Here is a 24,528-nt window from a genome sequence, read left to right on the forward strand (position 1 = left end):
TTGAGACTGTATTGCGCCCTTTACAAAAGGATGGAGGCATGTACAAATGTGGTTCTTGTAGAATGTGTAAACATATTAAAGTGACTTATATTTTTTCCATAGGTAGGAATAAATATAGAATTAAGGGTAAATATAACTGTAATGCCACTGGTGTGGTATATTTAGCCCAGTGTCAAAATTGCCCCCAGTTCTATATTGGTAAAACTGATAGGCACTTCAGAAAGAGAATATATGAACATTTATATACCATTAATAGGAAAGATGTAAACAACGCTTTAGCAAAACATATTATTGAATGTCCTGAGCATTCATTTTTGTTTCTTGTTATTGACCAAATACATGCTAATATTAGAGTGGGCCAGTATCGGTGGAGTTAGAACTTAGAGAATTATGGTGGCAAGTATTAACTAACACTTACACCTATCCCGGTTTAAATGAATGCAGTTCCATTAAATGTATTTTGAAGCTTAAGGCCTTAAACAGATGTTAAATGACCAATTGTGTACTAGTTTTAATATTGTTATATGTTTTAATATACTTGTACATATTTATATGCTTTTATATGTTAATTAATGTAATTAATTAAGTTTTGTTAAAGGTGAAATGAACTTTATGTAGAATGAAATATGTTCTTGTGATTACATTGTGATTTAATGGTCATTATCTTTTTAAATGTTTTACAGGATATGATGTCACTGATGTGGAGGGTTATTTAAACTAAGTCAGTTAACAACTGTGCTTGTCTGAGGAAGTTTGTGAATTTTTACATTTGAAAGCGCTTACAATAAATTGAATTATTTCTTGTCCGGTGAATGCCCTTTGCCTGTTTGTTTCTTTAAATCATTTTGGAACCAGGCCAGATGTGTTTCTGCAAAATCTCAGTGCTCAGTCATAAAAAGCCTAACACACTACTCGCCTTAGCCAGCCTGTGGTTATGAGACAACCTAGTCAAGTACATCATCTTGAACTGCCCCTCTAAATCAGCTGAGGAAATATGGCTGACTACACCATCTTTGTCCTTGGAAATCACTGCGCAAGACCTGACAAATATCTTAAAAAACAGGTAAGCAACCATTATGTCCCAGATGGGTTATCAAATTGCTATCTTACCAATGCTAGTAATAACTGACAACAATGCATACCTCACACACCAAGTCAATGAACTTGCCAGTGGAGGAAATCCAGGCCTAAACTGACCCAACTGGGATTAATTTCCACCCACCCAGCATGATTAACAGATTTTACCTGCAAAAAAGCATACCCAGTTAACATCTGCACATATAGTGTATAACATCCAAATATACTTCTCATTCCCCTATATTTTTTCCCTTTACTTATTTTATTATAACTAAATGGATGTAATTCAAAAATGCCTTGGATGACTACCTTGCAAGTTGTTTAACCACGTCCAATAACTGACCTTGCTCAGCCAAATCAGACACCCTGCCTTTTCTAAAGGAATGTTTTGCATAATTGTCTGCTGACCTCCACCCCCCATGCACTCTTAACACCATCGTCACCCAAGACACAAACTTCTGCACTTCTATCCTCTTCCCCTGTGAATCCTTAAAAAAATCGACCTTCCTACCACTTATCAGATGCTTCTGAACCAGTCTCTTGACCAACCTATAAGGCATAATAAATGCAAGCTACTCCTTTGCAAAAACACATGTTTACCCACTCCCTCCTGATCAATCTTAGAATGACTTCACCAAATCACCACTCCTGTCAGTGTAATTTTGAGATCTTCCCACTTCAGCTGACCCTATAATTCACTTACCCAAAATGTCCTATTGTACATGAAAACTGCCAAGGTACTGCACAACACATACTCAAAATGAGAACATGCCACCTTGTCCAAACCAGCTAACAATGCCTGTAACACATGCTTACCTAATGATATCCTTCTGTCCCCTTTCTTTGTCTGCACTTTCTCCCAGCCATTTATCAGCCTCGGTCTCCTCCCATCCTTAGTTACATCTCATATGCCCAAAGGTTTCACAGCAGCACTCATCACAGTGCATTGAATCAAAGCCATACTAAGAGCCTCCACCTCTTGACCCAAAACCTCAACACTATCTCAACCGAGTACAGCCTCATTTTCAAAGGCAAACTACTAATGAACTGTTTAAAAACTACCAAAGCCTTACTGTATGCCTTTATGGTAGTCTTGGACCAGGACTGCTGAATCATCCAACTTGGCATGCTCAATCAATCTCCCACTCCTTCCTGGGCAGCATAAGGAAAAGCTGAAAATGGAACAAGCTATCAGCCAAAACACTGCAATATCCAGGGATCTGCTGAGCTGAAAAAGGAAAGGTTAATGGTTAAGCAAAAAAAAAAAAAAATCCTCCTATGTAAACCTTGAACCCATCTAGATTTTGCTGTCTCCTTAGACAAAACGTAAACTACTGCTAAATTATCCCAATGAAATATCACCCTCTTATATATAAGTCCTCCTCCTACATTGTCAGCGATGCCCAAATCAGCAACATTACCAAGAAAGTGATAGCTCTATAGTGCTCTTGATCCCACACCTCAGGCTATGCTTCAGTAACCACCTGCCTCCGAAATATCCTGCTATACCTAGCCCCTCCCGTTGCATCCATAAACAAATAGATATCCAAACATCTCGCCAAAAGAACTCTGCATTAAAATGTTAGAGAATCTCCAGCCAAATGGACACATCTTCCTTGACCTACCTTGCTACCTGCATCCAATGATGCTTCCTCTTCACACCCCAAATTCTCTTATGCTCTTGTCAAGATACAGACCTGGCCCTACCACCCTGCATGCAAAATTTAATAAATCAAAAAAGTCACTTCCTTAACCCACATCTTTTCCTTTACCACCACTGAGTCAACCTTGCATCTCACTCTCTCCACCTTGTCATGTGGCAATTTAAACATTTTGAAATGTACATCCTGCTCTAGACCTAAAAAGTTTAGCATTTTTGCTGGGTCTTCTACTTTGTCCTTTGCTAATGCCACTCCCAAGCTCTCCATACACTTCTTCACACACCATCATTCCCTTGAGCACAGCACCTTTCCCCTCCCCAGTCATCAATCATGCAAATAATGCACATGTTAACTATTGTCTCCTGCAATATACAGTGCAATGCTGTACTGAATTTTTCAAAAGGGGCACACACAACTGAACAACCCATGGGCATGGCCTTATCAAAGTAAAACTTCCCATTAAGATGCAAACCCAAGATAGGCCAAGATAGGCCAATCCTGCTTCCTCACCGGTAACAACCTAAAAGCTGGCTCAATGTTCACCTTAGCCAACCAGGAATATTTAAATGCCCTGATCACCCCAACTGCCTCACATAGTGATGAATATTGAAACTTATCATCTGACCTATCGATATCCATGTTGACCTAATTATCTTTCAGGGCAGCCAAATGATGTATTAGTCAAAATTCCCCTGCCGATTTCTTGGGCACCAAACTTAATGAAGATATATAATATTTACAAAGTGGAGGAAAACAAATGGAATGAAATAACCTACTCACTGTCATCTCCTTATCTGACAATATCTGGACTACCTCCTCTATCTACTGCCAACTTCAGATTCTTACACATGTGCGCTGAACTATCCACTGAATATTTCAATGAAAAACTGCATTGAAGCAGCCCCTACTATTGCTGCAGCCATCTCCCTATAGTGGTAGTTCTGCAATAGGTGTCCTAACCAATCTAACCAATTAACACCAATAGGTGAATGCACTGGCACCACAACTGGTACTACTTTAAAAGGGGTCCCTCCCATTGTGCCCCTCTTCCCCCAACCTCCAAACCTTGATCTGTCCCATAAGCGTCCACTCTCAAGCGATTCGACACCTCCTTCCTCTAGTATTCAATGGATGCAGGCCGGAACACAGAAAACACACATGTGGAAATATACATGAGACCATAAACACTTATCCCTACTCAAGACACAGCTTGCGCCCCATTATCTCAAGCTGCTCCTTAACTGTATTGTTGGCCTTATTTATCATGGTCCCCATCCATGTTTTAAGAAGCCTATGTTCCCAGACCAAGGACCTCAACACAGCCTTGAGATTATGAAAGCATTGATCGTATCATAGCCAGGTATTACCACTCCTAAGTTTTTGGGCCTACCTAACAATAAGATAATAATGGTAATATATTTTGTGATCCCTTATCAATTATAACAAACATGAAGTAAACAACCCCCCAGATTCAATTATCTCAAGTCTGTGGCCTATACCTGACTGAACCTCTCTTCCCCAATGTATCCAGTTCTGCTGCAAGGTCCATGACCCCAGGTGCCTCTGACTCCATCACCTTTTGCACAGCCTCAACATGTATAAGATCGAAAATGTCAGAAAACTCTCCCAGCCAAATCCTCTCCTTAGTAACCTGGTAAATGTGCACTGTAATGAGGACTAGTTTAGCAATTGCCCCAGTCTACAAAATGGCCTGTAATGACCCTGTCAATCCATCATCTTGTACTTGACTTCCCAAGCCTAGATGCTAGGTACCTGCCAAAAGAAGAAAATCCAAATGTCTTAATGGAACACTTCCAACACCTGTCTACTCAATGTTACTCTGCATTGCCTCAACCCCCTCACACTATTCTTCTCAGCTACTGTTGGACCCCAACATATTCTGTAAACTACACCTTTCTCCTGAATTGAAATCACACACTAAAGTCCTTTTTTCCCATCAAACATATAAATATTAGTATCAGTCAGTTGTTGTAACATTGAGGGCATCTCAATCTGGCTTAATGTCTTTTTGCTGGCTCCTGTGGATTCTCTTTAAGTGGCTCTGCTTCCCATCTCCTGATCATTTTTTTCTCTCTCTCTCTCGATATATATATTCATATTTATAAAACTATCTCTCTCTCCCTCTGTATATATATATATATAAATGTATATATATATATATATATATATATATATATATATATGTATGTATATATATATATATATATATATATATATATATATATATATATATATATATATATATAATATGGTTCCCCTTCACAAAGTCGAATGGCCACAATCTCGAAATGCATATGGTCGAGACCATATGCTCGAAAATGAGGAAGCTCGACTGTGTGAATGGGGACAGAATATAGCGCAGAACGGGAGATTTCCCTTTCTGCGCTGTAGTGCGATCATGGAGTTGGAGTAAATAAGTAGCGGGGGGTGTGGGGGGTGCAGGGGGGCTTGTCCCTCTGCAGAAACACTTACGTTTTTTTTTTCCGTTCCCTTTCACGAAGCCGAGCTTCCAAAATTCGAGCATATGGCGTCGGCCATATGCATTTCGAGTTTCGGAACGTTCGACTTTGTGAAGAGGAACCATATATATATATATATATATATATATATATATATATATATATATATATATATATATATATATAGATAAATATATATATGTATAGATAAATATATATATATATATAGATAAATATATATATATATATATATATATATATATATATATATATATATATATATATATATATATATATATATATATATATATATATATATATATATATATATATATATATATATATATATATATATCTATATATATATGTATATATATATATGTATGTATATATATATATATATATATATATATATATATACATATATATGTATATCATAGGTATAGACACACACACACACACACACACACACACACACACACACACACGCATACACACTCCTTCCTACACTATTTATATCCATCTGTATCGCAAGAAAACCATGCTTCACCTTGCACTTGCAAAGTACCTTTAATTCCTCTCCAAAACTAAACCACTGACTTAACTTAACCTCCTGCAGCTACTTGTAGCATTTATACATCTCTTGTTTGTTTATTTTTTGTTTTGTTTTGTTTTTTAAAATAGAATTTTCAAGCCACTGATTCTTGCTTGCAGATTGCAATTAAAATGGTAGAGTATCGGGTTTATCAACAAGGCACCTTTTGTCCTGGCTTACCGCTTTGCTAGGGAAGGATTTAAATACTGCTGTTATAACCTCAGCAGTTGCTAGCATGGCACTTCAAGTTTTCATATATTTCAGAAGGAATTAAGATTAATTAGCCAATGTATGTCATTATTTAGTGACCTCAATCTTCAGTGATTTGCCAAAAACCTCCACTTTTATGAAAACATGCGAAAATATGATTGAAAGTCTGGACAACTGTAAAACCAGACAGTTGAGAAGTACAAACTGTACCAGCTATACCCCAGATGTGATCTGCTCCACCATCCAAATGGATTGTAACTACTTGCACCCCAACTTACTCTGACCCTAACCTCTTACTACTTTATTTATGTATTTATTTTGGAAAAGCTATTGCCAAAGGTTCGCAGTCATCCCTAACCAAATGAGCAAAAGCAGATGCCATTATATATGCTTCCCAAGGCCCGAAACTAACTATTCAAGTACCGCTCACTGCAGTCAACTCCTCCAAGAGCCTCACAGATTACAGTCAATGCATATTGACTGTACCTGAATCCAACTATGTACAATTTCCTGCCTAACAACTGTATGTTACCTCAAAAGCTAAGTTACCAATAACTTAATAGGTGCTGTAATCTTGGACTAAACCCTAATTAAATTACAACATGTCTACTGCTACCTAATCCACCCTTCAATCTAAATTTAACCACAAATTACTATTGCTCTATGGATGAAAAAAAAAAACTTTAACAGCCTAAATCTTATACAAAACTGCACCCTATGGACTCAACAGTCAAAGCTCTGCAGACTTACGTTGTGGCCAGGAAAGTATAAAACTCCCAGTGCTCACTTTAGTGAAAGAAAATGCCAGGCCCTTGCCCCAAATTCCAGCTGATTGTCTGGACAATACAGTCAAATTCAACAACTTCAACAGGAAAGGTAATTACAAACTGAACTCCGCTCCCCTAATCCTGAGCTTATATACTCTCTCTCCCCTTCTCTAACTATCCTATGACCTCAGTCTACTCCCCACACTCTACTAGCCTACATCCCTAACCAAATTAAAGGTACAGCCCAGCATCAAATTAGTCTGCTAAGCAAACTCCATTTTTCTAACTATGCAATACACATGGTAGCTCCTTAGGAGGATGAGTAGTGCTTCTGCTGCTGCAGGAGTTTAACCAGTGCAGCACACTATTAGTTAAACATAGTGTTCCATGGCAGAAAATGACAGAACACATGATATAAAAGGCCATAACGCAATTGCACATACAATTACTCAAGATACAGGAAAGTTAGGCTATGTTAGAGTTAAATAAGATAGCAGAGAGCAGAGTCAATAACAAAAATCATAAAACAAGAAGGCAGGACATCTATGGAAGTATAAAAGGGGGTGGCAAGAAAAGGGTAAGAGATGTATGCATGCTGGGTCAGGAAAAGAACAGCATCATTTCCTTGGTTCATAGGTACTTACTTGGCTATTTTTCTGTGAAGATCTTAAATCTAGCCTTTTATTTCCAGGGTAGTGTTTATCCCTTGTATTTTCCATATAAATGACCCAGAAATTGGCTGACTTGGTATATGTTGTGGAATTTACATGTTTTATCTATCACTGAGAGACGGGATAATAAAGCAGGGGTGAATTTGTGGTGACCTGTCCATTATTCCAAATTACATTTGAATTGAGTAAAAAAACACTTTGCTTAATGTGGGGTGAATACTTCCATAGAAGCAGAATTCTTTATGAAACAAACCTATCCCTCCATGTTCTGTTTCTTTTCAAAAGGGATTAAAATCCCTTAAGCAGGTGTTTATAATACCATTGGGCTTGTAGATGTGTAATAGTTCCAATGGAATAGGATATGTTGAAGATCTACACACAAGGCAGAGATTGCAACTCAGTAGCCTGTATGATACTGAGCAGATGGACAAGGCTTTGAGATGGTTTGCATAGTTTTTATGGATTAGGTCCTTGATATTATTTAGAAAGCATTGCTGTCATTCCAATTGTCTCAAGTATTTGGACAGATACATACCAAAAGAGGCACTAAACTCAATGATTGGCCTAATGCCTGCTGAGTATAGTAGAACAACTATATAGCAGGAACTGAAAGCAATGCCTATAGTTATAAACTGTGCAATGAAAAAGGATTTCCTCACAATAGCAGATATAGCCATTCAAATGACAGTTAATTGTTGACATAGGTTCCTTAACTTTGGATAATTTCTCAGAGGTGTGTTGTCAATGTGACAGTTATAAGTTTGTCAAGCTTCCTGAAGGATACAGTTATACACTTTTTGATATTTAGTTTTAGTCCATGGTTTTAACACCAGACATTTGTTTGGAATGGGCCTTCTTGGAGGATATTGTTGTTCGGTTGGGTGATGGCACCAAGTTTTTAGTCATCTGCAAACTTGGTGAGCTACAATCCTTTGGCATTTTCATCAAGAAGGTCAAAGCTAATGTTAAAGATGAGTGACTGAATCCTGGGGTGCACCCACATAAACTGTCCCTTTGGAGGAGGAACAGCCACTCATCCTAATTCCATGGGTGCTATTTGTGAGACAATGTGCTATCCAGTGAGTTACATAGAGAGTCACATTTAGCTGAAACAGCTTATCTGTGGTATATGACTGTGGGATCATGTTGAATCCCTTTGCAAGGTTTACTGTTTTGACCTCATCCATTGCTTCCATAACATTTTCAAAGAATGTAACCGGGTTAAATAGGAAGGATCTGTCCTTGATGAATCTGAACTAGGTTGTGCCAAGAGTCTGTAGGTTACTTGTTTCCTTATATATTAATTGCACAATGATCCCTTCCATAGCCTTATGCCTTTGTGCAAGGAAGTGTCTGCTGCTGTCCTCCTGTCATCTGGCATAAGGCCTGTTTTGCAAATAATATTGAAGAGCTTCTTAGTGGATCAGACAAATTATGATAGAGGCTGACCAGTACACAGCCTGATATTTATTTATTTTATTTTATTTTATTTTTTTATTTTACATTTGTTGACCGGGATAGTCCGACTAGATATATGTCCATTTTCAGTGGAGGCCCGGGGAGAAAAGCTCCACTTACCAAAAAAGAGAGACAGTACATACATCAACGAGAGATAAACTCAGGCAGACATGTTTAGAAAAATATAGACAAAGAATACAGGCAGATATCAATATACACAATGTGCAGACATTACATCTGACTGGCAAAGATGTATCAGAAAATGTGAACAGAGAATACAGTCAGATCTCATAATTCACAATGCTTAGACATTCAAATGCTATGAGGCATAGATACTTGGCTAAACAATAGGCAAATAGCAAGACATGTATTAGTGAAGTTGTTAGTCAGGTTTAGAACAAGAGCATAGCCAATGAGATATGAGGTATTTTTTTATTTCTCTTTTAAATAAGGTAGTGAGGTTTCCTTGGTAACGGTAGTAGGGAGTAGATTCCAGATTTTATAGTTGTTGAGTTGGTAGATATAGCATCGCCTGCAGAGTTGTTGGATTTTTGGGCCAGTATCATTAGTTTATCAGCTGAGCGTACTGGCCTGGGGACACTATGAGGGGTGAGAATATTTTTGAGGACAGGGGTGTTACCAGGTTGATGGAGTATTTTATGTGCTACTATAAGCTGGTTAAACTGTAGAAGGATAGGATACTCTAGCCATCCCAGTGCTTCGAGGTTCTATCAATGGTGAGTCCTAAAAGCCATGCCAATAGCGAATCTGGCTATATGATTGTAACATCCTGATAATTTGTTGAGATCAGTTTTGGATAGGTTGATGAGTACAGGGGAGGCATACATAAGGGTAGAAAGGAGGTGTGATCTTGCAATAGCTACCCTAGCTGGGAGGTGAGGAAAGGTTTGGCTCTGTACAGGGAGCCAAGTTTTTTGTTGACGGACTTAATAGTGTGATTGACATGTTTATCAAATTTAAGGTTGTTGTCTGTTATTACTCCTAGGATCTTTGTATGGTCATCAGGGGAGATAATGGTATCATTGCTAGATTTGATGTTAAAGGAAGGAGGAAAAATTCTATGGTTAGGGGAGAAAAGTAGTAGCTTGGTTTTGTTAGAATTTAGAAGCAGTCAGCGATTAGCTAGCCATGTTTTTACCATGCTGAAAGTGGTCTGGATGAGGGTTAGAAGTTGTGTAGGAGAGGAGGCAGAGCATATTAGCATTGAGTCATCTGCATATTGGATACAGGTGGCTCCTGGGATGGTGGTGTGCAGATCATTGATAAAGATAGAGAAAAGAAGGGGACCTAGACTGGACCCTTGTGGGACACCTAGGGTTAGAGGAAGTTGGGATGACAGCTTGCTCTGCCATAAGACAGCCTGCTGTCTACCGTGCATGTTGGTCTAAACTGATGGTTTGTAGGGTATTGAGCAGTAGTTGATGGTTGACATATTGAAAGCTTTTGAGAGATCTAGGAAGAGTGCTGAACATAGTTTGTTGTTGTTAAGATGAAGATTGATGACATTAGAGAAAGACAGAAGAGCCGTGGTGGTACTGTGGAGTGGCGTAAAGCCATGCTGAAAGTTGGCAAGCTTTCCGCTTTGAATAAAAAAGTGCATGATTTGTTTGTGTATGCATCTTTCCATGATTTTAGCTAGTGGTGAAAGAATGGCTATAGGTCTAAAGTTAGATAATTCTGTGGAACGTCCTCCTTTATAGAGAGGTACGACATGTTATATTTTCCATACTGCTGGAATAGATCTATCTGAGGTAGATCTGATCAGAATAGAAATGGGAAGTGCTATGGCATCAGCTGCATTTTGAAGATATTCAGCTGGGAGGTGGTCGACAGCTAGTAGAGTACGTTTTAGCTTTTTGAGTAAGGTCCGGATCAGATTGGTAGGTATGGTTTGAAAGGTAATGGTGGGTGGGTGCTGGGTGGATCAGGGCTAGATGTGCCAGAGCTGGTGTTTGTCTCTGATGGAGTGAGATGGGTAGCTAGAGACTGGATAGTTTCAGTAAAGAAGGAGTTGAAGCTGTTTACAATTTCTACAGGCGATTTATCAAGGGCAGCTGATGGGGTAGGAGTGGCGGAATGGCCTGGGTGGAGAAGATGATTAATACCAGCCCAGAACTTTTGAGGTTTTAGCTGGTATTTTTGTTGTAGGATGGTGTAATGCTTTTTTTGTGTAGAATGGCAGATTTTTTGGTCTGGTTCCTTAGCTGCCAGTATCCTACTTGGTCCATAGGGGCTTTGGTAACATGCCACCTGGCCCAGGCATTGTTTCTTAGTTTAATTTTGTATTTTGTTTCTTTAGATAGCCATGATGCAACTGTGGCTTTTACACAGATGGTACAGGTGGAAGCATGGTGGTTAAGGATAGCCAGAAAACTGGTACTGAAGTACTCAACTGCTTCTTGTAATGGGAGTCATTTCAAGACACTCCAGTTACATGCTTTGAGTTAATTTTGGAAGTTGTCAAGGTTAAAGTTCCTGACGTTTCTTATAGTTTTGTAGGTGGGCTGGTTGGGAATGTCAGCTTGAGCCTAATAATATAGGTAAGGCAGTGATCACTTAGATCATTGGGTAAAGTACCTGACTTGTACTTTTGGGGGTGGCTGTTAATAAGTATCAAATCAAGGATACTATCTTTGACTCTATCTTTGCTAAATCTGGTGGAGATGGCAATGATCTGAGTAAACCTGTGGAGGTTTAAATGGGTGGAGGGAGTTTCAGAGGAACAGGTGTTCCAATCAGTGTAAAGTCCCCCAAGACAATGGTTTCCTGGGGATAGTTAGAAGCTAGCCAATGTAAAATATTTTCTAAAGTATTATCATTCTTGCTGGGTGTAATATAAATTAAGACAATGTATCTGCATTTATTCTTGTTTATTTTTAGTTTGGTGATGAGAATTTCTGCATTGCCAAACTGGGGTGGCTGTTGGGTGTCAATTGTTATTGTTAGGGTAGACTTGTATAGTACAGCTAGCCTGCCACCATTCCTGGAGATCTGGTCCAGTCTAAGGATGTTGTACTGTGGGGGGTTATTTTGTTATCTTTGGTTATTGGTTTTAGCTAGGTTTCTGTGAGGTAGAGAACATCAGGGGAGTGAACAGCTAAGAGTCCATGTAGGCTATGGATCTTGTTGTTTAGGCTTCTGTTGTTGAGATGACAGACCAGAAATGAGTTTGGAAGTCTATCAATCTGGGTAGTACACATTGAGTTGTTACTTGGTGTGCTTGGGTCTACTGTTGTGGATGGGCCAGGATACGGGTGGATGTCTCCATCCTTCATAAGATTAGTTTTTAATTTGCTTATGAGTCTTAAAAATGTCTTTATGATTTTTTCGTAGCTTGTGGTTTTTAAGCTAATATAGCTGTATTTAGTCGGGTAATGGTAATTGGGGGTGAGGAATTAGGAGATGGGGTGGTTATGTGGTGGATAAACTTATTAAATGCTGGGTTAGTGTCTGAGAGTTTGGGTATTGGATTTCAAGATGCTGTACATATTCATTGGAGCTTAGGTGATAAGGAATGAATAGTAGGGTTACTAAGGGTAGCAGCATTAGTGTTTTAGCTGTAGTCATAGTAAATTACTAGGGTAGGGTCTGTATTGAGTGTATGTGGTGGATAAAAGATTAGAGAGAATAGAATAGCTACGGGTGGGTTAATATGGATAGTGGGGAGGATAGAGGCTGTATTATTGTGCTAGGAGTTTGCTGGGTTCTAGGAGCACGTGTAGTTGGTTAGCTAATTAAGGGGGCATGCCAGTGGTACTATAAATGTAGTACTACAAGAGGCAGGTAGGATATGGGGGCAGGGTGGGGCGCTGAGTGAGCGAAGCAAGTGGAGTGGGGCTAAACCAGTAAAACAGATGCCTAGAGACAGCATGTGCAGGTATGAGTTACAAGCACGCTTTTTTGTTTCTTTTTATATGCCCAATACTCTGTTCCTAAGCCCTACTGTTACATGAGTTGCAAGCATGCTTTTTTGTTTCTTTTTATATGCCCAATACTCTGTTCCTAGACCCTGTGGTTAAAAACTACACAGTTCCCTGCCTGCTTCAAAATTTACAATGCAGACAGCCTGTTTTCCAATTCCCTTTTGTAGCATGCTTGTTTACCTTAGATTATTGAAAAATGCACTGTTTGGAGGTGCAGAGCACACTACGCTCATCTGTTGAACAGTAGAAAGCATGCTGTTTTTACCTTAATTGGGGAAGAAAGAAGGCTACAGGCGATTCTAACCCTTCCAACCTAACTCTTATCAGCTTAAACAGATTACAAGTGGGAGATATGGGGACATTCACCAGTGCCTTTTTGGGCCCAGTTTGTTAGGTTTACAGGTGGCAAGGTATTTTAGTGGATATTGACCTTATTAAAACAAGTTCCATGGTGGGGAAAGTCTTGTGTACTTGTTGTTATTCCTGGAATGACCCTATATGCTTTTACAAGCCTTTCAGGGGGAAGTGAGCTAGGAATACCTCAACCGACTGGGACCTGATGCATTGGTTAATTTGAAAATGGCTGGTCAGGTAGGTGAGTATGTTATATGGCCCCATAGATGTAGTGTTCTTGTCCTTAAATAGTGACTTGAGAACTTGTTCTTGGGAGATTTGAGGGAAAATGTATGTGTGGGTATGTAATCTGGGAATACTGAAGGGCTGAGGGTGGTAAAGTTTGAGCTAAATTTGTCCTCTAGTAGATTGGCTATGTCTTTTTGGTCTATGTATGTGATAACATTTATTATTAGCTCTGTTCAGTGATGGACATTGTTTTTCACATTTTAACATAATTAAAGAAGGCTTTACATTCATATTTCATCTTGTAAGAAAGACAGAAAATGAAACTACCTCCAACTCCAAACCACAAACTTAAACCACTGAAAAGAACTCTTCACAGCGACTGGTTAGATCCAAAACAGCTTTATTGTCGTAAAACACACACTGGTTGAGCACTTTCTTTCTTACTGGAGGGGCTTCATCATAACAATATTAATTTACAACCCAGGCCTTTTATACAAAAAACACACCCTGTTAAATAATGAATTAAATATACCAACAATCCAAAATACATAAAATATGCACAAAAAACAATCTACATGGCAATTACACATCAGAAAACCACACTTGAACTATTCCCTGAAATAAAAACACTTAAAGAATGTTTTTTAAAAATTATTATAACCAATTATGTATCTAAATCTTATTTTTACCCTAATATATTTTTTAACTTCAATAAACATACAGTATTCACATTCTCATTAATACCAGGTGGCTGGGTGGCATTTATCCTTAACTGCCACCTTAACTCACAAATGTCTAAATGCACATCAAGCACTCTTCCCTGGGTTCCTTAACCAACTGGTGCAATGCAGAAAATTTAAAACTGTGGTCCTTCTTTTCAGAAATATGCCTGCTCAAAGCATTGGCCATTTTGCTATTCCTTATGTCCAGTAAATGCTCTTTAAAACTGCCCTTAAATTATCTACAGGTTTTCCCCACATAAATAGCGGGGCATAACTGGCACCTAGCCACATATACCACATTCTTACTGCAACAGTTGAAGTGCCCTGCAATGTGAATGTTCAGTCCCTTTACCCTCAAATACTCTGGGGTCTCTGATATATTTATGCAACAATTCCCCATTCCACACTTAAAATTCACCCATTTTCTGCTGGATACAACCAGATCATCTTTTCCTTTAGACTCCAACAGATTTTTAAATGATCTAGCCCTTCTATAAACAATCACAGGGGCAAATCCTACTTTTTGGTGCCAGGCATGCCCTGCTTTTTATGTGGGGAAAACCTGTAGACGATTTAAGGACAGGTTTAAGGAGCATTTACTGGACATAAGGAATAGCAAAATGACAATGTTTTGAGCAGGCATATTTCTAAAAATAAGGACCACAGTTTTAAATGTTCTGTATTGCAACAGTTGGTTAAGGATCCCAGGGATAAGGCTGAATTTGTACCTCAGTAGCCCGTATGATTCTGAGAAGAGGTACAAGGCTTTGGGATGATTTACATACTTTTTGCAATTTATTCCCTTGCTATTTTTTAGTGAGAAAGTAATGTGGTTGTTCCGATTGTGACAAGTATTTGTACACTTGCATACTGAAAGGGACCAAATGAGTGTTGAGTATAATGGAACAAATACATTCTTGAATATGGAATAAATGTCTATAAAGTTATGTTCTGCGATGAAAAAGGCTTCCATGTAACAGTATATACTTGCTAATCAAAGGACAGCACATTGCCAAACCAGGTTCCAAGACTGCTAACTATAGGATGAATGTTTAAAGGTGTGTTGTAAATATGATAGTTATATGATGACTCATGCTTGCCAAAGGATAACATTATATACTTATTGGCTTTTAGTTTTAGTCCATGGTTTTGACACTGGCTACTTGTTTTGGTCAGGATCTCTTGGGGGATGTTGGTGTTCCCTGAGGAAATTCTGATGGTAGATATATGCAAATGTAGCTAGTCACAAACCCTTAACAATAGCTTTTACCTCTGAGAAATAAATGGCAAAGAAAAGTGACTCAATGCCTGACATCTGGGATACATAGTGGCAGGTCTTTTGGGGGAGGTTGAGCTGTCCACCTAAACGTCCTGGATTCTCTTTCTTAACCAATTTACTTTCTAGTGAATTACATATGGATTTACATTTAGTTGAGAGAGTTTATGCCTGAGTGTAGAACAGTACTGAATGACTTTCCAAGGTCTAGATATGTGGTGTTTTGCCCTCATCCATTGCTTCAATAAATTTTTCAAAGAAGACCATGTTAAGCAGACATGACCTGCACTTGACAAATCTGAATTATGTTGAGTGAGAATCTGTATGGTAAATATATCTTTATATATTAATCACATAATGATCCTTTCCATAACTTTACAGATGAGACTGTTCAGACTTATGGGTCTGTGATCACCTGGGCCCATTGAAGCTCTACTTTTGTGCAAGGAAATGCAGTTGCTGTCTTCTATTCAACTGGCACAAAGCCTGTTTTGAGGTTGATATTAAACTGCTGGTCTATGGAATCAGATGAGTTATGTTTCAATCAGACCAGTAGCCAGCCTGTTATGTTATACGGCTGCAAAGAAGTAGTGTTCTTGGCCTTAGACAGCACCATGGAAACTTGTTCTTGGAAGAGTTGAGAGGGGAAGGATGTGTAAGTATGTGGTCTGAGAATACTGGAGGGGGTGAAGTTTGGGATAATAGTGTCAATTGTTTATGTGCTCTGGGTCTGAGTATGAAATATGATTTACTATTTGCACTGTACGGTGCTGGGAAATGATTATGACATTGTTAACATAATTAAAGAAGACTTTGTGGTTAACCTTCACTTTGTGAGGAAGGCAGAAAATTACACAATGCAGGAAGCAGTAGAGAAGGTTAAAAAAAAAGAAAGGAGAGAGAATGAGGCATGAAAAACACTTGCAATAAGGCTGATGGAAAAGATCAAATAGGTAGAGAAAGTGCTCAGGGTCCGGGATAAGGGATACAGCAAGACTCTCAGTAGTAATGGAAATGTACGGTTTGCAGAGGAATAGGATGGGTTTTGAGGTGAGTTTAGGAACTGAAGAGAAGAGCGGATTTGTGTTCACAGCGCAGTTGAGAAAGCAGATGGGCTGGAGATGACAAGAGACAAGACATAATGCGAAAACATTAAGACAACACAATGTAAATGACAGCAGGACACTCATGGAAGTTTCCTCATTGGATAACAACAAGATGAATGATTGCCTTGATAAAAAATGAAGCACTTGACAAGCAACAGAAAGAAGACAAGTTAGAAGAGAAATTAAAAGATAAGGGGGAATAAGGGAAACAGTTGTCATCAGCACAGAGTCAAAGCAGTTGCACTAGAATTACATCAGCTTATATGCAAATACTTTTTCATGTTTATTGAGTGATTACATGAAGATACTCTTTAATTATGCTGCCTTGCTGGAATTAATTATCCCATAAGATCTTTGGATGGTGTTTAGCCAACATTGTTAAATGAGTTGTGTACATGGTTCTTTATTGTGATGAAGCCCACATGGTAGATGAAAGCACTTAATCCTTGCAGTTTTATGATGTATTTATGATAAAGAGTAACAAAGGCACTACTCCTGTGTGGACTTTCTCTTTGGTTGGAGTATCACACTTTGTTTTTGTGATTAGTTGAATTAGAATATGTATGAATAGTAAGAGAAGATGGGCCAAGCAAGGCAGGAGACAACAAATGAGACACAAAATGGAAACAACAGAAAGGGCATACTTTACAAGAAGACAGTTGGATGATATAGTCAGATAAATATGTGGTCAGAAACAGGAGTGGCAAGGAATTCAGGAGGTCAAAAGCAGCCATAGCATATGGAACATTAGGCAAGTAGGCCTAGCCTAGGTGAAATAGTGGGTAGTTGATTACTCATTCACTAGAAGCATTAGAGTGAGAAGTAAGACAGACAGGGACACTGGCTAATAAGGTCATGCTCTTAAGCTCAACAGTGATCATGATGGTCATGAAGTGAGAATGGAACTCAAGTATGGTACTTCACATGGAAACTAATAACTTTATTTATTTATTTATTTATTTATTTTACATTTGTTGACCGGGCTAGTCCAGCTGGATATATGTCCATTTTCAGTGGAGGCCCGGGGAGAAAAGCTCCAACGTAATTTACAAATAATTCACAGTAACAGTCAATACAAGTTAAAAATTATTAATACATTGAGACAGAACATAAAATCCTTGCAGAGAGGCATAGTCATAACAGAGTTTAATAACACAGGTGGACAAGAGAAATTTGGGAGGGAAGGAAAAAAAAAGAAAGGTTAGTCTGGGTTGTTACAGGAACAAAGCCAGTGCTTATTAAGATGTGTTATCAGCTGTTTTTTAAAGAGTGGAAGACTAGACAGAGATGAGATATCAGATGGTAGTTTGTTCCACATTTTTCCAACAGAGTTAGAAAAGAGGCAGTCCCCTGCAGAGTTATTGGGTATGGTAATATTAACCAGTAGTTTGTTTGAAGAGCGCAGCTGTTTCAAGTTATTATAAGGTGTAATGAGGTTAGAGAGAATTGGTGTTTTAGAAGGCTGATAAAGAATTTTGTGAGCAGTTAAGAGCTGTTGATAAGTCAGCCTATTAGGAAGTTCAAGCCAGCCTAGTTGTTTTAGGTTATGACAGTGATGGGTTCTGAAGAGGGATCCTGTGGCAAATCGAGCAATATTATGGTAGGATGTGGCAAGTTTCTTGAGGTTATATTTAGAGAGGTTGGTATAAATAGTGGAAGCATATAGAAGGGTAGAGATAAGGTGAGAACTAGCTAAGGTGGTCCGAGCTTCAGGAGTAAGGAATGGTTTGATTCTATAGAGGGAACCAATCTTTTTGTTTATTACTTTTATTGTGTTGTTTATATGAGAATCAAAATTGAGATTATTGTCAATAGTTATTCCTAGTAGTTTTGTAGTAGTATCAGGAGAAATCAGAGTGTTATCAGAGGAAGTAATAGAGAAGTTAAGAGAGCTTGATTTGTGTGTAGGTGAGAACAATAGCAACTTTGTTTTCTTGGGGTTGAGGAGAAGGCAACGGTCAGAGAACCAGCGTTCCACAGTGGAAAAAGCTTTTTGGGTAAGTGACAGGAGTTCAGTCTAAGAGGAAGCAGTGCAGATTATAGTGGAATCGTCTGCATATTGTATGCAAGTAGTGTTTGGAATAGCTGACTGGAGGTCATTAATAAATATAGAAAATAGGAGTGGGCCAAGTATAGACCCTTGAGGTACTCCTAAAGAGATAGGATGGAGAGTAGATAGTGAGTTTTTCCAAAGTACTGCCTGCTGACGATTTTCTAGGTAAGATTTAAACCAGGATAAGGAAGAAGGATGAATTGAGAGAGATTTTAGTATATGCAGAAGGAGTTTGTGATTTACCATGTCGAAAGCTTTTGAAAGGTCTATGAAGATGGAAGATGATAGATTAGTGTTGTTACGGTTGTGATTGATAGTGTTGGTAAAGGAAAGTAATGCAGTAGTGGTACTGTGAGAAGGTCTAAAACCATGTTGACTGTTAGCAAGTAGGTTGTTATGGAGAAGGTGGTTAAGGAGTTGTTTATGGATGCACTTTTCCATGATTTTGGCTATAGGTGATAGCAATGCTATGGGACGAAAATTTGAGAAATCAATAGAATTGGCCCCTTTGTGTAGTGGGATGATGTGAGATATTTTCCAAATGGAAGGGAAAATTCCCTCCTTTATAGATCTATTTATCAGGATTGAGATGGGGTAGGCAATGGCTTTAGCTGCTATCTGCAGAAATTCTGCAGGAAGTTTGTCTGCAGAGGGTGTGGTAGGTCTAAGTTTCTGGAGTAGGTATAAGATACATGTGGTAGGTACAGGTTGAAGGGAAAGGGGAAGAAAAGTGTGTGGAGTAGGAGAGGGTAATTTAGAGATGTCAGGAGGTAAGTGATTTGCTAGAGATTGGATAGTATTGGTGAAGAAAGAGTTGAAGTCATTAGCTATTTGTTTAGGATTGTTTGGATTAGAGTCCTGGGGATTTGGAGTAAGTGACTGACCTGGGGATAGAAGATTATTAATACTAGCCCAGAATTTTTTGGGTTCTTTTTTTGTGGTTTGTTGTAGTTGAAAGTAATAGTTCTTTTTGTCTGCCAGGATGGCTTTTTTTGTACTGTTTCTAAGCTCTCTGAAGTTATGGTGGTCAGTTAGGTTCTTAGTGGAACGCCATTTATCCCAGGATTTGTTTCTGAGAATAATTTTTTGCTTAGTATTGTTGGTTAGCCAGGGTGCTGTTTTAGTTTTGGTTCTAATAGTGTGACTTGGGGCATGGTTATCTAGTATGGATAGGAATGTAGAATTAAAGTATTCAACAGCATCATTCAGTGGAAGATGTTTTAGTTGGGACCAATTACATTGTCTTAGTTCGGCAAGAAACTGATCAGAGTTAAATTGTTTTTTAGATCTTAGTGTTTTGTAGGTGGTGGGTAAGGCTAGGTTTGATTTGTGCCTAATGATGTAAGTTAGTGAGTGGTCACTTAGGTCATCTGGAAGGGTGCCTAATTGATAGGTTTGTTGGGGAGTATTAGTAAGAATCCAGTCTAGAATGGTTTCCTTATTGTTGGTTTTATTAGTTCTCGTGGGACTACTAATGAGTTGTTTAAATCCATATAGGTTTATATGGGAGGTGGGGTTAGTACTGTTACAGGAGAACCAATTGATGTTAAAATCTCCTAAGACTATTGTTTCTTGAGGGAGGTTGGTAGAGAGTGAATTGAGGATATGTTCAAGAGTGTTAATATTGTTTCCAGGAGGGAGATATGCACATATGATATTTATGGCCTTAGTATTATTGACTTGGAGTTTGGAGCTAATTATTTCAGCATTATTATCAAGGTTAAGAGTCAGATTTAAAGTACTAATTTGGAGTTGTGTTTTGTAGAGAATAGCTACGCCTCCCCCTTTTTTGGTAGTGCAATCATGTCTAATGATATTATATCTGGGTGGGCTAATTTCATTGTCTTTGATTGATGGCTTTAGCCATGTTTCAGTTAAGCACAACATATCAAATTGATGGGTTTCAAGGAGGGCATGGATTTGACTAATTTTGTTACAAATACTTCGTATATTGAGATGGGCAATGGAGAGAGAGTTGTTGGGTATGGAAAGAGAGAAAGATGTAGTTTTGTCTAGTACTTTGGGTGTTTTTGTTTTACTATGTTGTGGGCATGGATTAGGATGGATATCTCAATCAAACAAAAGGTTAAGGACATTAAGGTATTTTGACTGATCGAGTAGGTAGAAGATGTCCGATATTTTCCTGGGTTTAGGTTTACTTAACTTGAAGTGAGTTATTCTATGGTATTTGGCATGTAGATAGTTGGGTTGTGTGGTAAGGTAGGAGAGAGAAGGAGGGAGAGGTGATATATAAGTACTGGTGTACTTAGAGGGGGATGAATAAGACGAGTTCAATGGGTATTCATACGAGGTTAGGATGTAAGTAATTATAAGAGAAGATATAAGTGATAAGCTGAAGAGCTGTTTGAGGTGTGGTGAAGTGATAGGTATACCCATTATTGTGTGTATAGTGAATGGGAAATAGTAAGATATAGTTTGAGGTATGTTGCAGGCAGTAGTAGAAGAGAGTGGATAGGGAGGAGGTGTAGATAATTAGTGGGTGTGGTGTTCAAAGGAGAGATTTGGGTTGGTTAGTGATATAAGGCGTCTGATTGGTAGGGATAGTATAGGGTGTGTCTACTAGCACTATAAAGGTAGGACCCCTGGGGGCGGGTGGGAATTGGGGGCAGGGAGGGGAGCGGAGTGAGCCAAGAGGCAACGGAGGGTAGAGCTAAGAGAGAGAGCTGTCAAGGAAGACAATGTGTAAAGCAGGAAATGTAAGCAAGTATGTCAGAGGGTAAGTATGTAGAAGTGTGGAATGAGGCTAGGGCGAGAAAAGTAGGGAAGTAAAGAGTTAGGGTGTGGAGAAGGTACCCTGGGATGTGATGGAAGAGGTGATAGAATATTTCAGTGAAAGTAAAACCATAGAAGCAGGTTGAGGCAATAAGGTAATGAAGTTGGTGGGCAGATAGTAATGCAGAGCTGTCAAGGAAGACAATGTGTAAATCAGGAAATGTAAGCAAGTATGTCAGAGGGTAAGTATGTAGAAGTGTGGAATGAGGCTAGGGCGAGAAAAGTAGGGAAGTAAAGAGTTAGGGTGTGGAGAAGGTACCCTGGGATGTGATGGAAGAGGTGATAGAATATTTCAGTGAAAGTAAAACCATAGAAGCAGGTTGAGGCAGTAAGGTAATGAAGTTGGTGGGCAGATAGTAATGCAGAAGGCTAAGGATAGAGCGCCACCTAGTGGGTGGTCACTATGCTACAGGTAAGTGTTCACTTACAGGAACAGACTGAGAGGAGTTAGATTTAGGAAGTATCACAGAAAGAGAAAAGGCTGGATAAAGGATTAGCTACAGAAAGCAAGAAGGGAAAAATTTGTGGCAAGTTGACTGCTGGCTATTCTGGGTGGGAAGCTGGCCTAGCGAGACAGAAACATTAAATCTGCATAGTGGTGCAAGGTACAGGTAGCTGGATATACACGTACTTTATTAGTCTCATAAGGGTTGTTTTCACTGTAACTTTGTGGTGGAATCCAGGATCAGTGAAGTTTCCAATGTTTCCAGGAGGAATTATGCAGGTTATTCAGTACAGGGATGTACTAGTTCATTTAGATTTATCAGTCTTATAAGGGTTGTTTTCACTGTAACTTTGTGGTGGAATCCAGGATCAGTGAAGTTTCCAATGCTTCCAGGAGGAATTATGCAGGTTATTCAGTACAGGGACATACTAGTTCATTTAGATTGTATAAGAGGACAGGAGCCCGACGCAGAGAGCACAGCAGCCAGGTAAGAACACAGGGTAAGAAAGATCCTTTCTTGGGATGGTGTAAGAGGCAGTGGTAACCATCAAGAGTGAAGGAGAGACATTAAAGGGCAATGGGGACATATTAACACTCCAAGAACTGATGAAGACATCAAAAACTGATACCTTGGACAATAAATGGTTAAATAGTCCTATTTCTTTCTCATAAAGGATGAAGAGGACAGAATAGTCAGATGGGACAGGCCCTTGAAAGCCAAAGAAATGTTAAGTAGTCAGCTAGAGGGCAAAAGAACTATAAAATTAAAAACAATAAAACATTTAGTGCAAGTTTTCCATTAATCTGAGATGGCAAACCTGTAGGAACTCAACCAACTTAACAGAGAAAACAGAAATGGGTAGCAAAAGTCAAGAAAATTCTGGGTAAAATAGAAGTACTTGAGGAGGCAGCTAGAGGATAGGAATAATTGCGCTGGAAGGTCAGTGCCTATACTATGGTGGCATGCAGGTGGTATAAAGGCAGAAAATGCTACAGGAAGACTTCAGTAATATAAATAAGATTGTAAGAGACAGAGAAAGGATTAGGAAGAAATGAAAAGATCAATAAGGGTGTAGGGAAGACAATAACACGGACACATAAACAACAAAACAAGAGAAATTAAATAATTGTAGCAAAAAAAAAAAAATTGAATGAAACATATTGGAAGATAACAGAGAAAGTGTAAAATGATGGCAGAACAAAGGAGGTGGAGAGTGAAAATCGTGTCATAGGTTCATAGGTTTATAGGTTGGTACTAGGCTATCAGCCCTAGCGCCTATACAAGCCTAGTCATAACAATTCCCTGGATATTTTTTCCCACAATATTTACTTCCCTGGACCCCTGTCTAGCAGGGTGACTGACATGATCCCCGGGATGAATTTCCTATCTCCCATCCAATCATCAAGGTTCCTTTTGAAGAGGGCCAAGGAGGCACTCTGCTTGACATGTATGGGCAGTCTATTCCAGAGTATAGGGAGTTTCTGGGTCAGGAGCCTATCCCACCAGCATGTTTTGTTCATTGTGATGACACGATTTAGATCCCTGGAGCATGTGGCTCTGAGGGATTGGGATTTCTTTAAGTGGAGCATGTCCAACGGCTGAGGGTTTGACATGGCCTTGTATGTTAAGCAGAGATCACCTCTGAGAGGACGATATGCGTATAGCTGGAGTTTTTTTAGACAGTCAGCATATGGCATCTGCTTTAGGCCTGTGATTCATTTAGTGAGGTATTTCTGCGGCCTTTCCAGTGGTTGCAGATGTCTTGTGAGGTACATACCAAATGGGGCATTATACTCTATAATGGGTCTAATAAGGGATGAGTACAGTGGGACAATGACCTCCTTTTTTCTGCATGAAAAGCCATTAGTGATGAGGTATGCCACATAGAAGGATTTCCTGACTGTTGTGAAGATGCGGTCTATCGAAGATGAGACCACTGTCCACCTGTGTTCCTAAGTCTCTCATCACACTTTCGGTGTTTAGTGTACTGCCACCTATGTGGTAATTCATGGGTACATGGTTTTCCCCAAAGGTGATAACTATACATTTATTGGCATTAAGCTTGAGCCTATGGCTCTGGACCAAACATCTGTTTCTGTAAGGCCCTTTTGTAGAATATCCACATCATTTGGGGATTCAATAATGGCTCCAAGTTTGCAGTCATCTGCAAATTTTGTTAGCCAGAGTTCCTTAGAGTTGGCCTGTACTTCAGAGAAGTAGATGCCAAACAAGAGCGGTCCCAGGACTGAACCCTGAGGTACTCCACTTGTCACTTGTCTGGATCTAGATTTGGAGTTGGCTACTTTTACAGTCTGGGTTATGTCAGTAAGCCAGTTGGCAAGCCATCAAGTGATGTAGAGATTTATGCACAGCTTAGTAAGTTTATCTATGATTCCAGAGTAGGGCATGGTGTCGAAGGCCTCGACAAGGTCCAGATAGGCTGTATGGACTGCCTTACCCTCATCCACAGCTCTGGAGACTGATTTGAAGAAGTCAGTCAGGTTCAGAAGACAAGATTGGCTCTTCACGAACCCAAACTGGGTGTGGTCCAGTGTTTGAAGGTTGCCACTGTCTTTGTTTATAAGTTCCATGATAATACATTTCATGCCCTTGCAGATCAGGCTCGTCAGACTGATGGGACGGTAGTTCCCAGGATCCAAGGTGAATCCCCCATTGTGGAGTGGGAT

Source organism: Protopterus annectens, chromosome 4.part0 (genome assembly GCF_019279795.1).
Source record: "Protopterus annectens isolate FY-2018-M chromosome 4.part0, PAN1.0, whole genome shotgun sequence".
Lineage (NCBI taxonomy): Eukaryota > Metazoa > Chordata > Ceratodontiformes > Protopteridae > Protopterus > Protopterus annectens.